This window comes from Felis catus, chromosome B1, assembly GCF_018350175.1.
Source record: "Felis catus isolate Fca126 chromosome B1, F.catus_Fca126_mat1.0, whole genome shotgun sequence".
NCBI classification, from domain to species: domain Eukaryota; kingdom Metazoa; phylum Chordata; class Mammalia; order Carnivora; family Felidae; genus Felis; species Felis catus.
The window spans coordinates 80,471,493-80,493,538 of NC_058371.1; the positions used below are offsets into that span (position 1 = coordinate 80,471,493).

At 36.2% G+C, this 22,046-nt stretch overlaps 1 protein-coding gene across 7 annotated transcripts in view; it reads left to right on the forward strand.

The window, feature by feature from the left end:
• Positions 1-22,046, forward strand: part of TTC29 (tetratricopeptide repeat domain 29) — a 677,245-nt gene that overhangs the window by 653,874 nt on the left and 1,325 nt on the right. The window lies entirely within an intron of this gene.

A 22,046-nucleotide genomic window follows, 5' to 3' on the forward strand; every position in this document is an offset into this window, starting at 1 on the left:
AAAGTTGTCCATAGACCTGGCTGGACAATTAAAAAAAAAAAAGTTTTAATGTTTATTTATATTTTGAGACAGAGAGACAAATGAGCAGGGGAGGGGCAGAGAGAGACAGAGACAGAATCTGAAGCAGGCTCCAGGCTCTGAACTGTCAGCACAAAGCCCAGTGCAGGGCTTGAACTCATGAACTGTGAGATCATGACCTGAGCGGAAGTCGGTTGCTTAACTGACTAAGCCACCCAGGCGACCCAGGACAGCTTTTTTTTTTTTTTTTTTTTAAATCTGGCACTTGAAACCAATAGATTTGTCTTAATTATATATCTTTTGTGTTCTCAACTAAACATTTAAGAATAGACATACTCATTCATTCTGTTTTTCTTTCAACAGACATTTACTGGTCATTCAATATGTGCCAAGTAATATTTTATTATGTCATATTTCTTTTTTTTTAACTAAAAAAGAAAAACCATCTTATTATCCTAGTAAATGCAGAAGAAGAATTTGACAAAATCTAATATTTTTTTTACAATTTCTTTTTTTTTTCAATATATGAAATTTATTGTCAAATTGCTTTCCATACAACACCCAGTGCTCATCCCAAAAGGTGCCCTCCTCAATACCCATCACCCACCCTCCCCTCCCCCCCACTCCCCATCAACCCTCAGTTTGCTCTCAGTTTTTAAGAGTCTCTTATGCTTTGGCTCTCTCCCACTCTAACCTCTCTCTTTTTTTTTCCTTCCCCTCCCCCATGGGTTTCTGTTAAGTTTCTCAGGATCCACATAAGAGTGAAAACATATGGTATCTGTCTTTCTCTGTATGGCTTATTTCACTTAGCATCACACTCTCCAGTTCCATCCATGTTGCTACAAAGGGCCATATTTCGTTCTTTCTCATTGCCATGTATTATGTCATATTTCTAAAAGTAAATTGTAAGCTGCAAACATTCATTCAGAAATTCAGAAACATTAAGGACATTCTATCTGTAAGACATCATGCAAGGTACTGCAGGGACAGGGATGAATATATTACTTTTCAAAAGAGAAAAGTCTATAATCCGAAGACTACAAAGAAATGGTGGTTATATACTTAAATTCAAACCACAAAAAGTTTTACAAAAATGACTCCTACTTATCTGTAAGTCAAAATATATGCACAGTTGTATTATGTGCACACGTTGAGGGGACATGCTTTAACACGGAGATTGTCTACTCTTCACATTTCTGACCAACCATACAAGCTATCAAAGAATCTGAGTCCCACCATGGAAAACCCAACAAGCTTATTATTCCTGAGATGAACATTTAAATGCATTTAGATGTATTCTGTTATTGTCTTAGTATTTGTTTTGAAACTCTGTGCCCCCTACTGGACTACCCTAATTGCTTTGAGGAACTGTACATAAAATTCTCATTTCTTCTCTGAAACCAAGCCCTATTCCAGAGAATTAATGCCATGATTGCAGATTGAGCTCCTCTTGGCCACGTATCCTGAATTCTTCAAATTAGAACACTGCTGCCAACTGTACACCAGCAATTATCCCACAAATGTGTGTGCTTCATTTAGTGGGTACTCAAAGAACTTCTGTTGAATAAATGGCAAATTAATAGAGGCTACCAGTTGAAAGACAGTGTATGTTCAACATAAACTATACTCACTACAGGTAAAGCAGTTTAAAATTTGTATCATTCTGAGAATGGAGTAACATGAATCTCTGTCTCATTCATTATTATACAAGTGAAATAAAGAATATGTTTAATCGAGAGTTTTCCTGGAGCAATTGGTTTGCTACTCAGGGTCCTAACAAAACACATCATAATGGCCCAGAGCTGGTCTACATAGCATTACAGGAGTCTTTGTGTATGATTTTTATTTCTCACTGTCCTCACCTTCTGTGAAGAGAATGACTGATAGCCTTTCCTTGTGATATCTGAGCTTTTAAGAGTGTTGTTTTATCTATTTTTTATGACCAACCTTACACTTGTTAAGTGTAATTTTTGCTTTATGTAACATAAAAAAAAAATCTGTGATATGGTGCCCTGCGAATTAACAAGAATGGCTGGACAAAAGACAAGAAATCTTTTAAAAACAAATGTTCACATTAAATACCTTGGATAGGTAGGCCTTCTGGGGATTTTTCTTTAATGCAACAAAAGTGCACCATTTCTGTTTTCAGAAATGGTTTCTTTCAGATACTGAGCTTGTCTAAAGTCATATTACATAAGTAAGGGCTTAGTTTGTACATTAGTTTTTACATCTTAGAGTCTTCCTAAATCCTCTTTTGATCAATCTGATATCAAACTGATCTATATTGATTGCTTCTACACTTGTTTATGGTCTTTATTTTGATATATCTAAGATTAAAAGCCAAATTAACAAGTGTAATCAATTTTCTTTGTGATAAAGAAAAGTCCTCCAATACCCTTAGACACATTCACCTAGGAATAAAAAACTTAAGTAAAGATGTTGTAATAAATGGATCGATTTATTCAATCACTGGGCATAAAAACATTAGCCCTGGGAAAGCGCTTTCCTCCAAGAGCTTTAGCTACCGAGTTTCACTTGTGTTGTACCAAATGATTTGCATTTTTAGAGAAATTTCATGTCTGCAGTGAGCTCCAGTGAAAACATGAATAAATTGCTTTCCTTCCCTCTTTTTCTGACTTTATAAAGCTGAATCCATTAGGGGTCAAATCAAAGTATAATGAAAAAAAAAAAAAAGCAACAACTCATGTGATGGAAACCCTGGATTAGGTTTCTCACTAGTCCAAGCTCAGTTGTCCTGGCCTAGTTGTCAGATTGGTGGTCTTTAGGCAGATCCCTGGGGCACATGGCGTTTTTTTTTAACTGCAGCATTATAAATAGTCTCTAAAAGTCACGAAATGAAATAGACAAACAACGATTAAGAAATAACAGCAGTTCTCCACAAAGTCAAGTAAATCCAACCTCTGCAGGCCTAACACAAAACAGATGCAAAGAGGTTTTGTGTTATAACATCCTTCTGAATGCACTGGAGAGAGAATGAATGCAGAAGTTATGAGCATGGGCTTTGGATCCAAACTGACCTGAGTGTGAATCTCCACTCACTCAGTTTTCAGTTGTAGGATATTGAGCAATCTTCTTCAGTCTTTGGTTTTCTTACCTGTACAATAAGGATAATAGTATCTAAAGCATAGGGTGGTTTGGAGGTTTTAAAAAGTCCTTATCCCATTACCTCGTGCAAAATGCATTCTCAATTCATGGAAAAAAATTTAGGTTTTACTCATGATATGAATATTGCTCCTGAACCTAGGAGAAGCAGACACCACTGCTTTTACTGAGCATGGGGCCCGGGATTCTGCATTTCTAATTAACTCCAGGTAATGCTGCTCACTTGGAGAACACACTTAGAGACCACAGATGTAGATCACCTGGAAAATTATATTAATTTTAAGTTTTGTTTTTCTTTATGATTATTTTAAATAGACCCATTCACTTTATAAAAAGTAAAAAAGGAAGGCTACCTCATCTGAAATCTATAAGGATTTAATTTATAGTTTTGGTGGAGGAATTAGTTTTGTTTTTCAAGGAAGATTTATTTCTAGGAACTACTTTTCTCTGAATATGGTACATATTTACTCATTTAATTATATTTGGACTGGATATTATATATCTACATTATGTTTGACAATCTTAGCATTTTAAAATTCAATCTTTGCAAAATATTAATTTTTACATCTCTAGATTAGTCATTAAAAGTGTCATCCCCTATATAATCCTCTGTTCTAAAGTAGCCTGTTCATGAGAAGGATATGGAGTTTGTGTATCTTCCAAACTCTAGTATCTTTTATAACGGTACCAGAAAAAAAAATCCAAATCCATCTGTCACCATTTAGGTTCCTATTATATACATTATACTTCATCTGATTTGGTCAAGAAAATTTGGACTTGTACTCCTGGGACCCACAGGACTGTAACAGTCAAAAAGACAGTTCTAGGCAGGATTCCACCCCCTGGGCACTGCACAGACAGCAGACTGAAACACATCCCCAGTCTGCACTTAATTGTGTGAAAAGGCCCACTTAATTGTCCTGGGATTTCAACTTGAAGGGCAGATTTCAGGTTTACCAAAAATCTAAAGGCTACAGAGGTGCTTTTAGGAAACACAAGCAGAGAGACATCATCTGTATGCTCTTCTTTGGCCTTACCACTCTCAGAAAGGAGCATTTACGCTCTTCTGAAGCCCTGATTCTTGCGACTGTTGCCCAAGATATACTGATCTGGAGGTCAACAAGGTCTATAATTGAAATAAATTGTATGTATAGTCTACTATATATATTTGCATAATTTATATGCAACACCCTCAACAACTGAAGTCCATGAAAATTAAGTTAGGCTACTTGGAGAATCACAAAGATTTGAGAGACAACCAAGTACTAGGGCAAAGTAATAAGATTTGCCTCTTGCATAAGGACACTGCTTCAAGACTGGGAGAGGTAGCTTTTTCACTAAATGCATAGAAACAAGCACAGAAAGTCAAGCAAAGTGAGGAAACGGAGGAATGTGTTCCAAACTAAGACAAGACAAATCCTCAAAAAAAGATCTTAATGAAAAGGAGATAAATAATATATCAGATAAAGAGTTTAAATGGTCCTAAAGATGTCCATTGAACTTGGGAGAACAATGGTGAATACAATGAGAACGTCAACAAAGAGATAGCAAATATAAGATAGTGCCAATCAGAAGTCACAACATTGAAAAATACAATAACTGAAATGAAAAATACACACAAGAAGTGTTCAACAGCATACTAGATGAAGTAGAAGAACAAATCAGTAACCTAGGATATAGAGCAGTGAAACTTACCCAATTATAGCAACAAAAAGAAAAAAATATCTTAAAAAGTGAAGATAGCTTAAGAAACCTATGGAACAGCATCAAGTGGAATAGCTTTCAGATTATAGGGGTCCCAGAAAGAGAAGACAGAGAGAAAGGGGCAGAAAGCTTACTTGAAGAAATAATTGCTGAAATCTTCCCTAGCTGTGGGAATAAACCAAACACTTAGGTCCAGAAAGCACAGAGAGAAAGATAAGAAGTCACATTATAATTAAAATGTTGAAAGCTAAAGATGAGAGAATCATAAAAACAACATGATATAAACAACTTAGTACATTCAAAGGGAACCTCCATAAGACAGTCAAGCAGTAAATCTGTAGGCCAGAAGGAAACAACATGATACTTCAAAGTTCTAAAAGGAAAGAACTTCCAGCCAAGAATACTCAGCAAGTCTATCATTCAGAATTGAAGGAGAGCTAAAATGTTTTCCAGGTAGGCAAAAGGTAAAGGACTTTATCAACACTAAACAGGCCTATAATGAATGTTAAAGGGCATTCTTTAAGTTGAAAAGGAAAGACACTGATTCATAAGAAAGCATATGGAAGTAAAAATCTCACTAGTTAATGGTACATATATAGTAATGATACTGAATTAAACACTTATAAAGCTAGTATGAGAGTTAAAAGACAAATTTGTGATATTAACTATAATTACAATAGTTAGTGAAAGAATATACAGAATTAAAAGATGTAAAATATGAGGTAAAGATAAAGCAGGGGGGATAAGAATATAGAGTTGTTAGAATACGTTCAAATTTAAGTTGCTACTAATTTAAAATACACTGCTATAGAGAGACTGTTACATGTGAACATCATGGTAACCAAAAAGCAAAAACCTACAATATATACACAAAAGATAGTGAGAAAGGAATCTAGACATAATACTAAAGAAATTCATCAAATCACAGGGAAGAGGAAGAGAAGAAAGGAACAGAGAGGAATTACAAAAACATCCAGAAAAAATTAACAAATTGGTTATCAGTTTATGCTTATCGATAATTACTTTAAATGTAAATGGGCTAAACTATCCAATCAAAAGATATAGAGTGGCTAAATGAATAAAAAACAAGACTATATGCTGCCTACAAGAGACTCACTTCAGATGTAAAGACACACACAAAATGAAGGGATGAACAAAGAGTTCCCATGAAAATGGAATTGAAAAGAAAGCTGGAGTAGCTATATTATATCAGACAGAATAAACTTTAAAACAAAGACTATAATAAAAGACAAAGAAGGGAATTACATAATGATAAAGGAATCAATCCAACAAGAGGATATAACATTTGAAAATATTTACACATCCAACATAGGAGCACCTATATATATATAAAGCAAATATTAAGAGACCTAAGGGAAGAAACTGACAAAAATACAATAATAGCAGGGGACTCTAATACCCCACTTACATCAGTGGATAGATCAACGAGACAGAAAATCAATAACGAAACATAAGCCTTAAGTGACACATTAGACCAGATGGACTTAATAGATATATACAGAACATCTATCCAAAAGCAGCAGAATTCACATTCTTCACATGTGTATATGGGATGTTCTTCATGATAGAACACATATTAGGCTCAATATCTGTCTCAATAAATTTAAAAAACTGAAACCATATCAAGCATCTTTCTGATCACAGTGGTATGAAATTAGAAATCGGTTACAAAAGAAAACTGGAAAAAATCAAAAATATGTGGAGATTAAATAACATACTATTGAACAACCAATGGGTCAGCAAAGAAACCAAAAGGGAAATAAAAAAAATACCATGAGACAAATGAAAATGTAAATACAGCAACCCAAACTCTATGGGATTTGGTAAAAGCAGTTCTAAGAGGGAAGTTCATATCAATACAGTCCTACCTAAAAAAACCGGAAACATTTGGGAAAAAAGAACTACACTCTTCACTTAAAAGAACTAGAAAAAAAAATAACAAGGCCCAAAGTTTGTAGAAGGTGGGAAATAATAAAGATCAGAGCAGAAATAAATGAAATAGAAACTTTAAAGATATGTAAAAGATCAATGAAACTAAAAGGTGCTTCTTTGAAAAGACAAACAAAACTGACAAACCTTTAGCTAGACTCACAGAAAAACAAAACGCAAGTAAATAAATTTAGAGGTGAAAGAGGAGAAGTTAGAGCTGATACCACAGAAATATAAAAGATCATTAGGGACAGCTATCAACAGTAGTATGACAACACACTGGACAACATAGAAGAAATGGATAAATTGCTAAAACCATACAACCAACAATACTGAATCATGAGGAAATAGAAAATCTGAATGGACCAGTTGCTAGTTAGGAGATCAAATCAGTAGTCAAAACACTATCAAACAAAAGTCCAAAAGCAGGCAGGTTCACTAGTTAATTCTACCAAAGATTTAATACCTATCCTTCTCAAAACTCTTCCAAAAAATTGAAGAGTAGGAAATACCTCCAAACTCATTTTATGACGCCAACATTACCCTGATACCAAAACCGGACAAGGACACTACAAGGAAAACTATAGGCCAATATCTCTGATCAACATAGATGCAAAAATCCTCAACAAAATATTAGCAAACCAAATTCAATGATATATTAAGAGGATTATATACCATGAGCAATTGGAATTTATTCTAAGAGCTCAGCATCTACTTATCAATCATTGTGAAATTAACAAAAGGAGGATAAAAATTATATGATCAGCTCAAGAAATGCAAAAAAAAAAAAAAAACATTTGACCAAATTCAACATCCATTTATGAATAAAACCAAACAAAATGGGGATAAAGGGAGCATACTTCACATAATAAAGGCCATATATGACAAACCCACAGCAAGCACCATATTCAATGGTGAAAAGCTTTTAAGCTTTTCTATATAAGCAACAAGGCAAAGATACCCTCTCTCTCCACTTCTATTTAATGTAGTACTAGAAGCCTTAAATATACCAAGTAGGCAAGAAAAAGTAATAAAAGGCATCCAAATATAAAGGAAGAAATAAAACTGTCACTATTTTCAGATGACATGATTCTGTATATAGAAAATTCTAAAGACTTCACCAAAAAACTATTAGAACTGTAAATGAATGCAGTAAAGTTTCAGGATACAAAAATCAGTATATAGATTTCAGTTATATTTCTATACCCTAATAATGAACTATCAGAAAAATAAATTTAAAAAAAAAACAATCCTATTTACAATGGCATCAAAAAGAATAAAATTCCTAGGAATAAAATTAAAAAGGAAGATGAAAGATCTGTACACTTAAAACTATAAAACACTGGTAAAAGAAATTGAAGAAAACACAAATAAATTGAAAGACATTCTGTGTTCATGGATTGGAAGAATTAATGTTGTTAAAATGTCCATATTGCCCAAAAAATTCTACAAATTCAATGCAATCCCTATGACATTTTTCACAGAACTATAAAAAAAAATTATAAAATTTGTATGGAACCACAAAAGACCTCAAGTAGCTAAAACAACCTTAAGAACAAAGCTAGAGGCATCAGGCTTCCTGATTTCAGACTACACTACAGAACAAAAACAATCAAACAGTATGGTATTAGCATAAAAACAGACACATAGATCAATGAAACAGAATAGAGACCTTCCCAAATAAAGCTACATATGCATAGTCAATTAATTTATGATAAAGGAGACAAGGATATACAATGGAGAAAGGATAGTTTCTTCAATAAATGCTGTTGGGAAAACTGGACAGCCATATGCACAGCCATATGCAAAAGAATGAAACTGGACCACTATCTTATACCATACAAAAATTAAAGTGGGCTAAAGACTTGAATATAAGACTAGGAACTATAATAGATGGTAAGCTCCTTGACATTGTTGGATCTGACTCCGAAAGCAATGGCAACAAAAGCAAAAATAAATGATTGGGACTACATCAAACCCCAGCGAAGGAAATCATCAACAAAATATAAAGGCAACCTTCTGAATGGGGAAGATATTTGCAGATCATATATCCAATAAGGGACTAGTATTCAAAATATATAACAATTCACACAACTCAATAACTGTAGCAGGAAGTATGACCGGAGTTGCAAAAGATGAGTCTACAAAGTGCAGTTAAGTGAAGGTCCTCATACTCAGTGGGAATGAGGCCCCGACCCCAGATTCAAGCTTCTTTTTATTAGGATAATTGCTAAAGACTATGTGCATAAAGTCAGCTAAGTAAGTGTGTTAATCAATCTAATGGTTTAGTTTTTCAAGGTTGAATTTTGAGTTAATTGGTTTCTATGTCACTAGGAAGGGTCGGGTGTGAAGGAGGATCCAGCCCAAAGTTAAAGGCTCTAGGCAGTCCTTGCAAGTTGCAGCCACATTCAGCTGTGTAAACATGCCCTAAGGCCTTTCACCTTCTCCAGCCCTTCCCTTTTGAAGTCTTTTCCTTTGATGCTTCTCTCCTGCATCTCCCACAAATAACAACAACAAAAATCTGATTAAAATACAGGCAGAGAATCTGGATTGACAGTTTTCCAAAAAAGACATACAGGTGGCCATGGCACATGAAATGGCACGTGAAAAGGTGCTCAACATCACTAAGCGCTAAGGAAATGCAAATCAAAACCACAATGAGATATCATCTCATACTTATCAGAATAGTTATTATCAAAAAGACAAGCAATAACAAGTGTTGGAGAGGTTGTGGAGAAAAAGGAACGCTTGTGCACTGTTGGCGGGAATGTAGATAGGTACAGCCACTATAGAAAACAGTATGGAGGTTCCTCAAAAAATTAAAAATAATACTACTACTACATGATCCAGTTATTCCACTTCTGGGTTTTTATTGAAGTAAATGAAAACACTAAATCGAAAAGATATCTGCACCCCTATATTCATTGCATCATTACATACTTACAATTACTTACATTACTTACATCATTACTTACAATAGCCAACACGTGGAAACAACCTAAATGTCCATCAATAGATGAATGGGTAAAGAAGCTGTGGTATATATACACAATGGAATACTACTCATTCATTAAAAACAAGTAAATCTCGGGGCACTTGGGTGACTCTGTCAGTTAAGCATCTGAGTTCAGCTCAGGTCATGATTGGCTTGGTTTGTGGGGTCAAGCCCCACATCGGGCTCTGTGCTGACAGCTCAAAGCCTGAAGCCCTTCGGATTCTGTGTCTCCCTCTCTGCCCCTTCCCCACTTGTACTCTGTCTCTGTCTCAAGATGAATAAACGTCAAAAAAAAAAAAAAAAAAAGAGGAAATCTTGCCATATGCAATAATGTGAATGGACTTTGAGAGTATTATGCTAAGTGAAATAAGGTAGAGAAAGACAAATGTTGTATGATTTCACTTATATGTGGAATCAAAACAAAACAAAATTCATAGATACAGAGGACAGACTGATGGTTATCAGAGAGAGCAGTTGAGGCAGGCAAAAAGGGCAAAGGGGGTCAATTATATGATGACAAACGGTAACTAGACTTATAGTGGTGATCATTTGTAACGTATGCAAATATTGAATTATTATGTTGTACACCTGAAGCTCATATAACGTTATATACCCATTTTACCTCAATAATAATAATAACCTCAACTGTGTCAGTGGTAACAGTGAAAATTCAAACCTATTGAACTGAGCATTCTAAGAAAATTAATTTGTGATTAAAATGTAACAAAGAACTGCGAGCACACTGGACAAAGATATAAGCCTAAAAATCATGAGGCCTGTGTTTTGGTCACAACTGATTGTGACCACACAGGGCCTTGGAGCCAACAGTTGTTTGTTTGTTGGCTACTGAGCGTCGGTCTCTCTTTCTTTGGTACTAGTGCCATAATCTCATCTGATAGAATAACTCCTTCTCCATATATACATCTTAGTAATCAAAATCCCTTAAGCTAAAGGGCCAAGGGATGGGCACATAAGGTCCATGTATAAGGCAAATTGGATCTTTTCTCACAGGATTTTGAAACCTGATCAAAATGATGTACAAAGTGGGATGGGACTGGAAGTTCTAGCCAGAGTAATTAGTCAAGAAAAAGGTATCTAAATTGGAAAGGAAAAAGCAAAACCATCCCTACTTGTAGATGACATGATTCTAAACATAGAAAATCCCAAGGAAATTTTTAAAAACTCAAAAAAATTCTAGAGCTGGTACACAAATGTGGCAAAGTTGCAGGACTACAAGACCAACACATAAAAACAGTTATATTTCTATAAACCAGCAGTGGAAAATCTGAAATGAGATTAAGAAAAAAATCCACTTACAATAGCATCCAAAAGAAAAAATTACCCAGGAACAAATTTAACCAAGGAAATGAAACACTTACACACTGAAAACTATAAAACATTGATGAAAGAAATCTAAAAAGACATAAATAAATGGAAACGCATCCCACATTAATAGATTGGAAGACTTATATTAACATGGCAGTACTACCCAGAATGATATACAAATTCTATGCAATCCCTATCAAAATTCCAACAAACTTCTTGCAGGAATGGAAAAAGCAGTCTTCAAGTTCATATTCAATTGAAAGGGACCCTGAATAGCCAAAATAAGCTTGAAAAAGTAGAACAAAGTTGGAGGATTTACACTTGCCTGTTTCAAAGTTTACTACAAAGCTACAGTAATCAAAACAGGATGGTACTGGCCTTAAGGTCAGACACATAAACTGATGGGATGGAACTGGCAAATTAGAAATCAACCCTCATATGTATATGGTAAATTGATTTGGGACAATAGCTCAAAAACTATTCCGTAGGGAAAGAACAGTCTTTTCAACATATCAGCCTGGGAAAACTAGATATCGACATACAAAAGAAAACAATGAAAGTGGACCTTTACCTCACAGTATATACACAAATTAACACAACCTAGATCAAAGATCCAAATATAGGAGCTAAAACTGTAAATCTCTTAGAAGAAAATATAGGGGTAGTCCTTTCAACATTGGATTTGGCAATAATCTCTTGATTTTGACACCAAGAGCACAGACAAAAAAAAAAAAAGAAACAATAAATGGGAATCCATCAAAATTTTAAACTTTTGTGCATCAAAGGACACTATCAAAAAAGGGAAAAGACAACTCACAGAATGGGAGAAAATATTTGCAAATCATATAGATGATAAGGTTTGGATATTGAGAATATATAAAGAACAAATCAGCAAGAAAAACCCCAAACAACCCAATTAAAAATTGGGCAAAGGACTTGAATAGACATTTCACCAAAGAAGATATGCAAATGGCCAGTAAACACATGAAAAGATGCTCCACATCACTAGTTATCAGAGAAATGCAAATCAAAACCCAAAGTGAGTTATCACTTCACACTTATTAGGATGACTATTATCAAAATAATGGAAAATAGCAAGTGTTGGCAAGGACCTGGAGATATTAGAACTCTTGGGCATTGCTTGTAGGAATGTAAAAACAGTGCAGATGCTGTGAAAGCAGTCTGGTAGTGCCTCAAAAAGTTAAACATACAATTACCATATGATCCAGCGATTCTACTTCTAGGTACATACCCAAATAAATTAAAAGCAAGGACTGAAACATATATTTGTACACCAATGTTCATAGCAGAATTATTGACAATAGCCAAAAGCTGTAAACAACCCAATGTCCATCAACAGAAGAACAAACAGAATATAGCATATACATTTAATGAAATATTATTCAGCCTTAAAAAAAGAATGAGGGGCGCCTGGGTGGCGCAGTCGGTTAAGCGTCCGACTTCAGCCAGGTCACGATCTCGCGGTCCGTGAGTTCGAGCCCCGCGTCAGGCTCTGGGCTGATGGCTCAGAGCCTGGAGCCTGTTTCCGATTCTGTGTCTCCCTCTCTCTCTGCCCCTGCCCCGTTCATGCTCTGTCTCTCTCTGTCCCAAAAATAAATAAACGTTGAAAAAAAAAATTAAAAAAAAAAAAAAAAAAGAATGAGATTCTGACACAGGCTACAACATGAATGAATATTGAAAACATTATGCAAGTAAAATAAGCCAGACCAAAAAAGAACAAATATTGTATGATTCCACTTATATGAGGCAAAGCTATAGACAGTAGAACACAGGTTACCAAGAACAGCAGGGTGGGAAGAACGGGGAATTGTTTAATAGATACTGAATTTCTGTTAGGGATGTTGAAATGTTATCAAAATGGATCATGGTTATGGTTTCACAATATTGTGAATGCATTTAATGCCACTGAATTGCACATTTAAAAATGGTTAACATGATAAAATTTATATTTTGTATATATTAGAACAATTTAAAAAATCCACAACCAGGAAAAAAAAATAGTAATGACCAGCTCACGTCTTTAATTTGTCAGAGTCTACCTTCAGGTGACAGTAGACAATTTAACACATAGTATAAGAATTTTATGATAATATACCTTTGTTTCTCCCCCCCCCCACTCAGACTTTCCACTATTGTTGTCATACATTATACTTTTACATATATTACACTTTTACATATATTGTAAATCCCACACTACGTTGTTATAATTTTTATTCTGTCAAATATTATTTGAAGAAATTTAGTAATTACAAAAAATCTTTCATCTTTTACTTGCCATATCTAACATTCTTGATTCCTTAGCATAGGTCCAAATTTCCATCTGGTGTCATTTTCCCTCTGTCTAAGGATTTTATCATTTCTTACAGTGCAATCTGCTGCTGATGAATTGCTTCAGCTCTTGTCTGTCTTAAAAGTCTTCATTTTGTCTTCATTGTTGAAATATATTTTCACTGGGTATGGGATTCTGGGCTTGACAGGTTATTTTTCTTTTAGTACTCTAAGTTTCTTGAGCTTAGAGTTTGTTGAACTACTTAGATCTCTGGGTTTGTGGCATTCATCAAGTTTAGAAAAAATTTCAGCTGTAATTTCTTAAAATATTTTTCAGTTCTTTACCCATCTCCTTCCAGAACCTCAATAACGTTTATAAAGGGCTACCTGAAACTTTCCTGCAACTCTATGATATTCTTCTTATCTTTTTAATTATGTGCCTCTCTTTGTTTTGCTTGGGTAGTCTCTACTGCTCTGTCTTCAGTTTCGCTAATTGATTTTTATTATACCATCCATGTATCCACTTAACATTTTTAATGCCTAAAATACAGTATGTCTGGGGCACCTGGGTGGCTCAGTCAGTTGAATGCCTGCTTCAGCTCGGTCATGATCTCACAGTTCCTGGGTTTGAGCCCCTCGTGTGGCTCTGTGCTGACAGCTCAGAGCTGGAGCCTGCTTTGGATTCTGTGTCTCCCTCTCTCTCTGCCTCTCCCCCACTCATGCTCTGTCTTTCTTTCTCTCACTCAAAAAATAAGATAAAAATAGATAAGATAAGATAAGATAAGATAAGATGAGATAAGATGAGATAAGATGATAAGAGTTATGCCTTTGTTCCAAATAACAGTTATGTCTTTGTTCCAAATCCTAACAACAGTGTCAGTTTTAGGTTATTTCTGATTGGCTGATTCTTCTCCTCGTTATGCTTTTTTTTGCATGTTCTGTAATTTCTTATTAAATGCCAGATATTGTGTGCCTTAAATTTTGATCACATTCCTTTCTGGTAAACTGAGAGTCTGATCAAAAGAGGGGACCTGTTAAAACAAAAACAAAAACAAAAACAACAGGCCCAGCTCAGAGTCGCAAAAAAAACAAAACAAAAAAAAAAAAAAAAAAACAGGCCCAAAATAGTGTCACTTGAGTCAGGCCAAGTTACTAAATCCAGGCAGTTTCAACCTCCTCCACAACTATAAATTATAACCTGTTGATCAGGAATTTTCTGATAAGCACCAATGAAGAAATTTGTTACATGGGCCCTTTCTGCCTTCCAAAAGAAAGTTGAGGTAATCTGCCTAAGACTCCTTGCTCTTACCCTTCAGGGAAAGTGACTTGGCCTGCAACAGTCCTTTCTTTTCTTTTGCTTATAACTTTCTTGCCCCACTCTCCTTCTATTAAAAACCTTCCATTTTGTGGAAGGTCCTCCCTCCCCTCTACTTGCTAGATGGGATGCTGCCCATTCATGAATCATTGAATAAAGCCAATTAGATAAAGATAAATAAATAATAAATAAATAAATAAATGCCAGATACTATAAATGGTATCCTTTTTTGGTACTAGTCAGTTTTGTATTCTCATGAATATCCTCAGGCTTTGTTCTGAGATGCAATAAAGTTCCCAGGTATTGCCTTTGTGATCTATTGGGTGGGGTCAGAGAAAGATTAAATATAGGGATATTTTTCCCCACCTCTGAGGCAAGACCCTTCTGAGTACTATGCCCACTGCCCCATGAATTATGAGATTTCCCAGTCTGGCTGGTGATAACAGGTAGTATTCCTAGCCTTTTGTGAACACACTGTGTACTGTCATTCCTGTCCTTTTGGGTTGTTCCTTCCCCAGCCATGGGTAATTTCCTTACGTATATGCTCTGATCTGTACTTTGATAAATCCTCGAGGGCAGCCTCTGTATACCTCCAGAATTCTCACTGTATGCAGCTCTCTCCTCTACAGCACACTAGTTGCTAACTCTTGTGGCCTTGGTTTCCCCAGACTCTCTCAGCGCCATCTCCTCAACTAAAGGAGCCCACTGAGCTCTTCCTGAGTTCCCCCTCTCTCAGTTATGGCATGGAAACATACTCAAGACAGCAGGCTGAGCAGTTGTAGGGTTCATATTGTTTCCTGTCTCTCAAGTGTCACTGGGTTTTGTCGTCTGATGTCTAGTATCTTCAAAATCATGGCTTCATATTATTGGTGGGGAAAGAAGATACTGTGATTTCTGTTACTCCATACTCCATAGGGGGGAAAATGTTAGATTTGTAATGTAGTATCAATAGGAGAAATAAAAAGAACTGTTTGAAGACATCAGCACTGTGTTTATCTTGAGAAAATATTTAGGAGCACCTGAGTGGCTCAGCCAGTTAAGCATCTGACTTCGGCTCAGATCATGATCTGATGGTTTGTGAGTTCAAACCCCCCATTGGGCTCTCTGCTGTCAGCACAGAGTCTGCTTCAGATCCTGTTTCCCTTTCTCTCTGCCTCTCCCTCCCTGCATGTGTGCATGCTCTCTCTTTCTTTCAAAAATAAATATTAAAAAAAAAGTATTTAGTGTCTATACAGGCTGATACACCTGAATCAGATACTTTCATTAAAAGTTCAGATATCCAGAAGAAGAAATTCAGCATAAGTCTGTGTCAACATGGTAACTTCAGTGCTTCACCAAGGTCTAGCTCCATTCCGTTGATTTAAAATAGCGTTAGGAGAAAAGAACCTATAATTTTGAGTTAGAATATACACTTGATCCTTGTATAAATTTTAACAAGCTTCAAATATTAACAAATGCCTTTGGAAAGGGAATTACTATATACCAGAACCTGCAAATGAAAGAACACATCTCACTTTTTGACACTTTAGAGAATATGCCCAAACTTGTAAGAAGCCTCCTGCCTTCAAAGTTAATATCTTGACTTTTTCTTCACCAGGTATAGAATAACCATATCATGATTTTCTACTTCAAAACACAGAACAGATTATCTTTTGGTTTACTAACAAAAAATAGGAAAGTATTGCCAAGAAATGCACATGTTTTTTGGTAGAGTGAGTAACTCTGTTCATGGTAACATGAACCAGTAACTCTGGTTCATAGAATTTTTTACACAACTATAAGATGAGAAGTGCCATGAATGACAAGCCAATATTACCAAAAATCCAGGGGAGGAGAGAAAGTGGAAAGGAAAGGGAAGGAAAAAAGCACCAAGTCATATACTAACATCAATATGCTGACACTGCAATCATGCTTCACATGACTACATTGATGACATTTGCACATGGGATTATTAGATGCTATTTGCCACATGCCCACACACACCTCAAGACTCATTCTCCCACTTTATCTGTTCTGTGTCCTTGGAAGACTGACTTCAGACTACATCTCACAACTTCACTTGCCTTCTGGCTTCCTGGTTTGGATTTATCCAAAGGGCATCACCAGCAGGAAATCAGAGGTTAGGAAGGTGGAGAGGTCAGGAAATTGTTCCTCTGTTCTGAGGAACTGAACTGAGGCTCAGTTCTGACAGCTGTGATACTCTACAGCTGCTGCTTCTAGCTTCTATTGGGAGACCCCTTTTCTTAAATCTCCATTTCTCACTCAGGGTGCAATAACATCCTCTTCCCCTTTACCTTTCAGTCCCAGGGAAAGGTATGGCATCCCTTTATTATGAGGCACTGGGTGCCTCATCCCTTGTCAGTTCTTAGCCCTGCCCTCATCTCCCAGTGGTCCCTTCATTAAAGTCTCTTCCAAATCCCAGTTGAATGTGCCATCTGTTTCCTCCCGACTGATACCCTCTCCTTCTCTATTGTATCAACTGGGGTGGCTGAAGACAAGCAAGTACAAGAAATATTAGGAAACTTCCACTTGCTGAAAAGTTCAGTTGATTAGAGAACAATGCTAATGAGGCTGAAATTAGTGTCTGGCTGTGCTCCAGGACCACAGGCTGTATCCCTGACCAGCCATTTTACACACCATCAGTTACAAGGAGGACCATGCCAAAAAGGATACATGACTCTGTGCCAATCCCTCAACACTTCTAGGAGCATAATTCAAAAACTAGCTGTTCATTGAGATAGCTTCAAAATCATCTTTGTTCCCCAAAGATAGCTTTGGTAATGTGATTCTAATGAAAATTTTTTATAGATTATCTTAAATATTAAAACCATACCTGTCAATATTTTTGTCAAGAAAACACTTTCGTTTGCTTACTAATCTGTAGCTAATTCACAATAACATAGGTGAAAAGTCAAGCTTATTGAAATATACCTTATATTGGTAATGGGATTCAGGATTTATACAGATAGATATTTAGCTCATTTCTTTAAATTTTTTCAGCTATTGTGACTAAATAAATGAAACTACCCAACCGTTGTTTAAAGAATAAATAGTTAAAATATTATTTGAAGCGATTTTCTGATTATCAAGCGTAAATGACAAATTTTCCATATATATGCATATTCCTCCAAACAAAATACTTTTCTCCTCAGTACAGTTGCTTTGTAAAACCATGTTGTAATTAGTTTACATCGTGAATATACTATCATATTAATACTGCTATACTGAGATTACTTCCATGGTGTTAATTTTATATGATTTGAGTACATGGAAGGAGACACTTTGTTCCCTTTGCAGAATTCAGTTTCTGACACTCTCTACTATCAGCAAGAAAGAAGTACTATTTCTACTAAAATTAAACCTATGACTTTAAGTAAAATGTGCTGAAATACTAAAGCAAAATATAATTTTATCATTAATAATGGTATAATGCTAAGATCACCCATAAGATATAGGCATTTTTATACATAGTATTTATTCTTAATCACTTTCATAAAATGCAATCTGAGTTTTATTTTTTAACAAAACCTTTTGAGTCATTTTGATAAGGTCAACAGAAAGCACAATCTTTTAACATTAGGTGATCAACTTTTTGACAATAGCAGGGCCAGCATAGCTAATGGAATAATAGCCTGCAGGGTCCAGCTAAATATGATATACGAACGTAATCAACCTCTGTGATGACTATTCAGAAGTAATCCCTTTAGCTTTGAACTGCAACATATATTTCAACCAGGCAAAAACCATATGAAGAAATTCTCTGCAGACCACACTGATACAATACAGCCTTCATATGCTGCTCTATGTGCTTGCTGCTTATAGTGAGTTTTAAATTTAAGGTAATGACCACTGTATATTCATGTGAGCATACAATACTTTTGATTTGTTGTAGAAAGGTTGAATCCATTACCAGGGGTCTAGTCTATAAACCCTGACACAACCTTTATGTACGAGTTATTATTTACCCTTTTCTAGAATAAGGCCAGTAAAAATGTTTGTCATGTCAAAATTATAAAAACTCATTTACCTTCTCATTCACAAAACTACCAGTCAGTGTCTCCTCCATTTTATTTTGCACTGCTCTACTGGTAACATTTTTTGAAATCTCATTTACATACAGTACTCTATTATATGAAAATTATAGGCCATTGTTTTCAAGTAAAGGGATGGGATGGTAGGTTGATTGCAATTCAGCATTTGCTGACTTACTCTATTGCTCTTTGGTATAGTATAGGCTAAGTGGAGGTATAAATAAGATTGTTTTGTTGCCCACCTGAGGGAATCTACCATTTGAGAGCCTACTATTAACAGAAAAGTGTCTGTTTCTACTGAAATGGTCGACAGTATAAGCAAATATCATACTCTCAACTTTGTATTGGTTCTGATCTCCTTGTGGGAGTGATATTGGTACTACTTTTCCAGCTTCCTTGTAAGTCTTACAGATCAAACACCACAAATCACATTCGAAGTCAAGCCCACAGCACAAAACCTAGGTTAGGAATCAAAATGAGTGCTTTTGCAACAGTGTAACCAAGAACAAACAATCCCATGGTGTTCGCCTTATTGCAAATGAATAGAAATATCGGAACACCTGATGAGTTCAGGTGTTCCCCTATATAAATTAATCATTGCTAAGGTTTCCTAGCACAGAGAGTGTGTGGATGTCTTTTATTTAAACTGGCAACTGTGGCCTAAGTTGAGTAAAAGAACAGCTACAGATATAGCTATTCTTCTCAGAGAATCTACTTGGGAAATATTCCCACTAAAAATCATCTTTCTTCAACATCTGGGGAGTGAATGCTAAAGAATTATTTGCGACAAACCGGGCATAATTTTAAACTCAGAAAATCCAGGAAAGATTTCCCCAGTTTAAGAGATGTTACATCCTGCCAAACCAAAGGGAAGGCTGAGTTTAAGACATTAGATAGTATAAAATAGGTATTAGGAGGTTAGGATGTTCTACATATTGTGATGCAATGGAAAATATTAAACTGAGAAGCCCAAGGTAAAGAATGATAAAAACATATTACTTAAGGTAAAAGCTCAGCTCCTATTACAGAAAGTCCCCAAAGTACAGTAGGTTAAGAATACACAAATTTGTTTCTTCCTTAATCCTGAAGTGAGCAGTCTAGATTCACAAGGTAGCTCCACAAGCAATTAGGGGACCATGATCTTCCATTTTATTGCTCCGCCATCCCCTAAGGCAGGGTTTCTCAATCTTGCACTATTGAAATTTTGAGCCAAGTGATTTTTTTGTTGCTGAGGGGGCTGGAATATGGCTATCATGGCCATTGTAGGATATTTAGAAGCATCCCTGGCCTCTATCCACTGGATGCCTGTAGCACTTCCACCTATGAGTTGTGATGACCAAAAATGTCCCCAGACATTTTCAAAAGCCACCTGTGAGGCAAAATCACTGCCAGCTGAGATCCACTGGCTTAGAGTATTGTCAACGTCTGCATGTTAGAAACTGAATCATGGGGTAATGGCGCTATGTCTAAGATTAAAGAAAAGGAAAAATTTAATGGGGAATAAATCCTCACTGTCTAACACTCAGACCCAGGAGCAGTATGTATCATTTGTTTACTTTCACTGGTAAGAATTCAGTCATTTGGCTTCAACTAAGTATTTATTTGCTGATGCGGAAGATCTAATAGCAAAAAACAAACAAACAAAAAACCCCAACCAACCAACCAACCAAACAAACAAACACAAAACCCTGATACGTGGGAGACAGAAGGAATTACTGGAGCCATGTCTTATGTGGGCAAGAACTGATGAAGTCTAGTGAAGATGGAGTTAATCTTAGATGGGAGCGTAGTAGGTAAGATAGAGCATATAGAACAAAAACAAGTAGGTAAGTGACTGTTAACACAGAGCTTGTGGAAGTTTCTTCCTATTGGTTTTTACTTCTTCCATGAAACCAGAAAATAAATCATCAGCTGAAAACAATGATCCAGTTGCAGGATTAGAGGTTTGAGAAAATAGAAGAAAGAGCTAAATAGTCATCTAGGAGAGTAGAAGAATGAATGGACCAAGAATGCTTAATAGGATAACCTGAAAGCATTAAAAGTCCACCTAATTTAAAGTGAGGCCTGGTTGTACATAGTACAGGAGAGGAATAGGGAAACAGTTGGATGTATCTAGGGTTATGGTTTTGTCAAGTGAGTATGACAAAGTGGGAAAAGGGTAAAGAAGTCAGGCTATATGCAAGGGGGAGTATGATCATGGAACTCAAGTTAAATAAAGAGGGGAAAGAAGACATCAAAATGGAGAGGAACAATGAAAATGCGGCAGCATTGGAGGTCCCAGGGAAGTAGAAAAATTGCTGGTGTTGGGGTACTAGAGGGAGTGATCTAAAAGGATAAAGCTGGAAGTCAAGTAGTTGAATGCTGGCAACTGAATTTGAGGGGGGGTCTAAGTTACTGCTACTGGCAAAGTCTAAGAATGTCCATGGGAATCAATGGCTGCAGTAGGGTGTGGGACCAGCTCGAAAAGAACTGAGCTCAAGGAATTGGGACCCAAGGTGAAGAATCTTCTGCATGTACATTTAAATTGCTAAGTTAAGAAAGTAGTAGCAAGGTAACAATAAGCCAATGATAAAATCAACTGAGAATGATCCCAGTTGTGGGTAGATCACAACAATAGTTGGTTGTATAAACTGATGACTGAGTTTTAGGAAGGGAAGGAAGGAAGGAAGGTGAGTGTCCTGAAAGAGAACAATAAAGTGTAAGGAGGACATCTGTCCATTTCCAGGTCCAATGGTAGCCAGACTGACAAAAAGAAAAACAAAAAAGGCTGCTGGGCTGGCAGTGTCCTTTGAGGGCAGCCATGTTTCTGTTAGAGCAAGAAAGTAAAGAGAATTTCAGAAAATGGAATGAGGATACAGTGGAAATGTTTCAGGAGTTGTGGTAGGAGATGGGGACAAAATAGGAAATGTATAGAGCCTTATTGAAAATAGAATACAGGGGTAGAGCCTGGATGGCTCAGTCGGTTGAGCATCTGACTTCGGCTCAGGTCATGATCTCTCAGTCCATGAGTTTGAGCTCCACGTTGGGCTCTGTGCGGACAGCTCAGAGCCTGGAGCCTGCTTCAGATTCTGTGTCTCCCTCTCTTTCTCTACCCCTGCCCTGCTCTCTCTCTCTCTCTCTCTGTCTCTCTGTCTCTCAAAAATAAATCAATATTTTTTTTAATTAAAAAAAAAAAAGAAAAGAGAATAGAATAGAATAGAATAGAATACAGGAAATGAAAGGGCTCCTGGAATCGGAGGCCTATGATAAGCAAGAATGTAGAGCATATTATTGGATTAGTCCCAATGGATTCAAC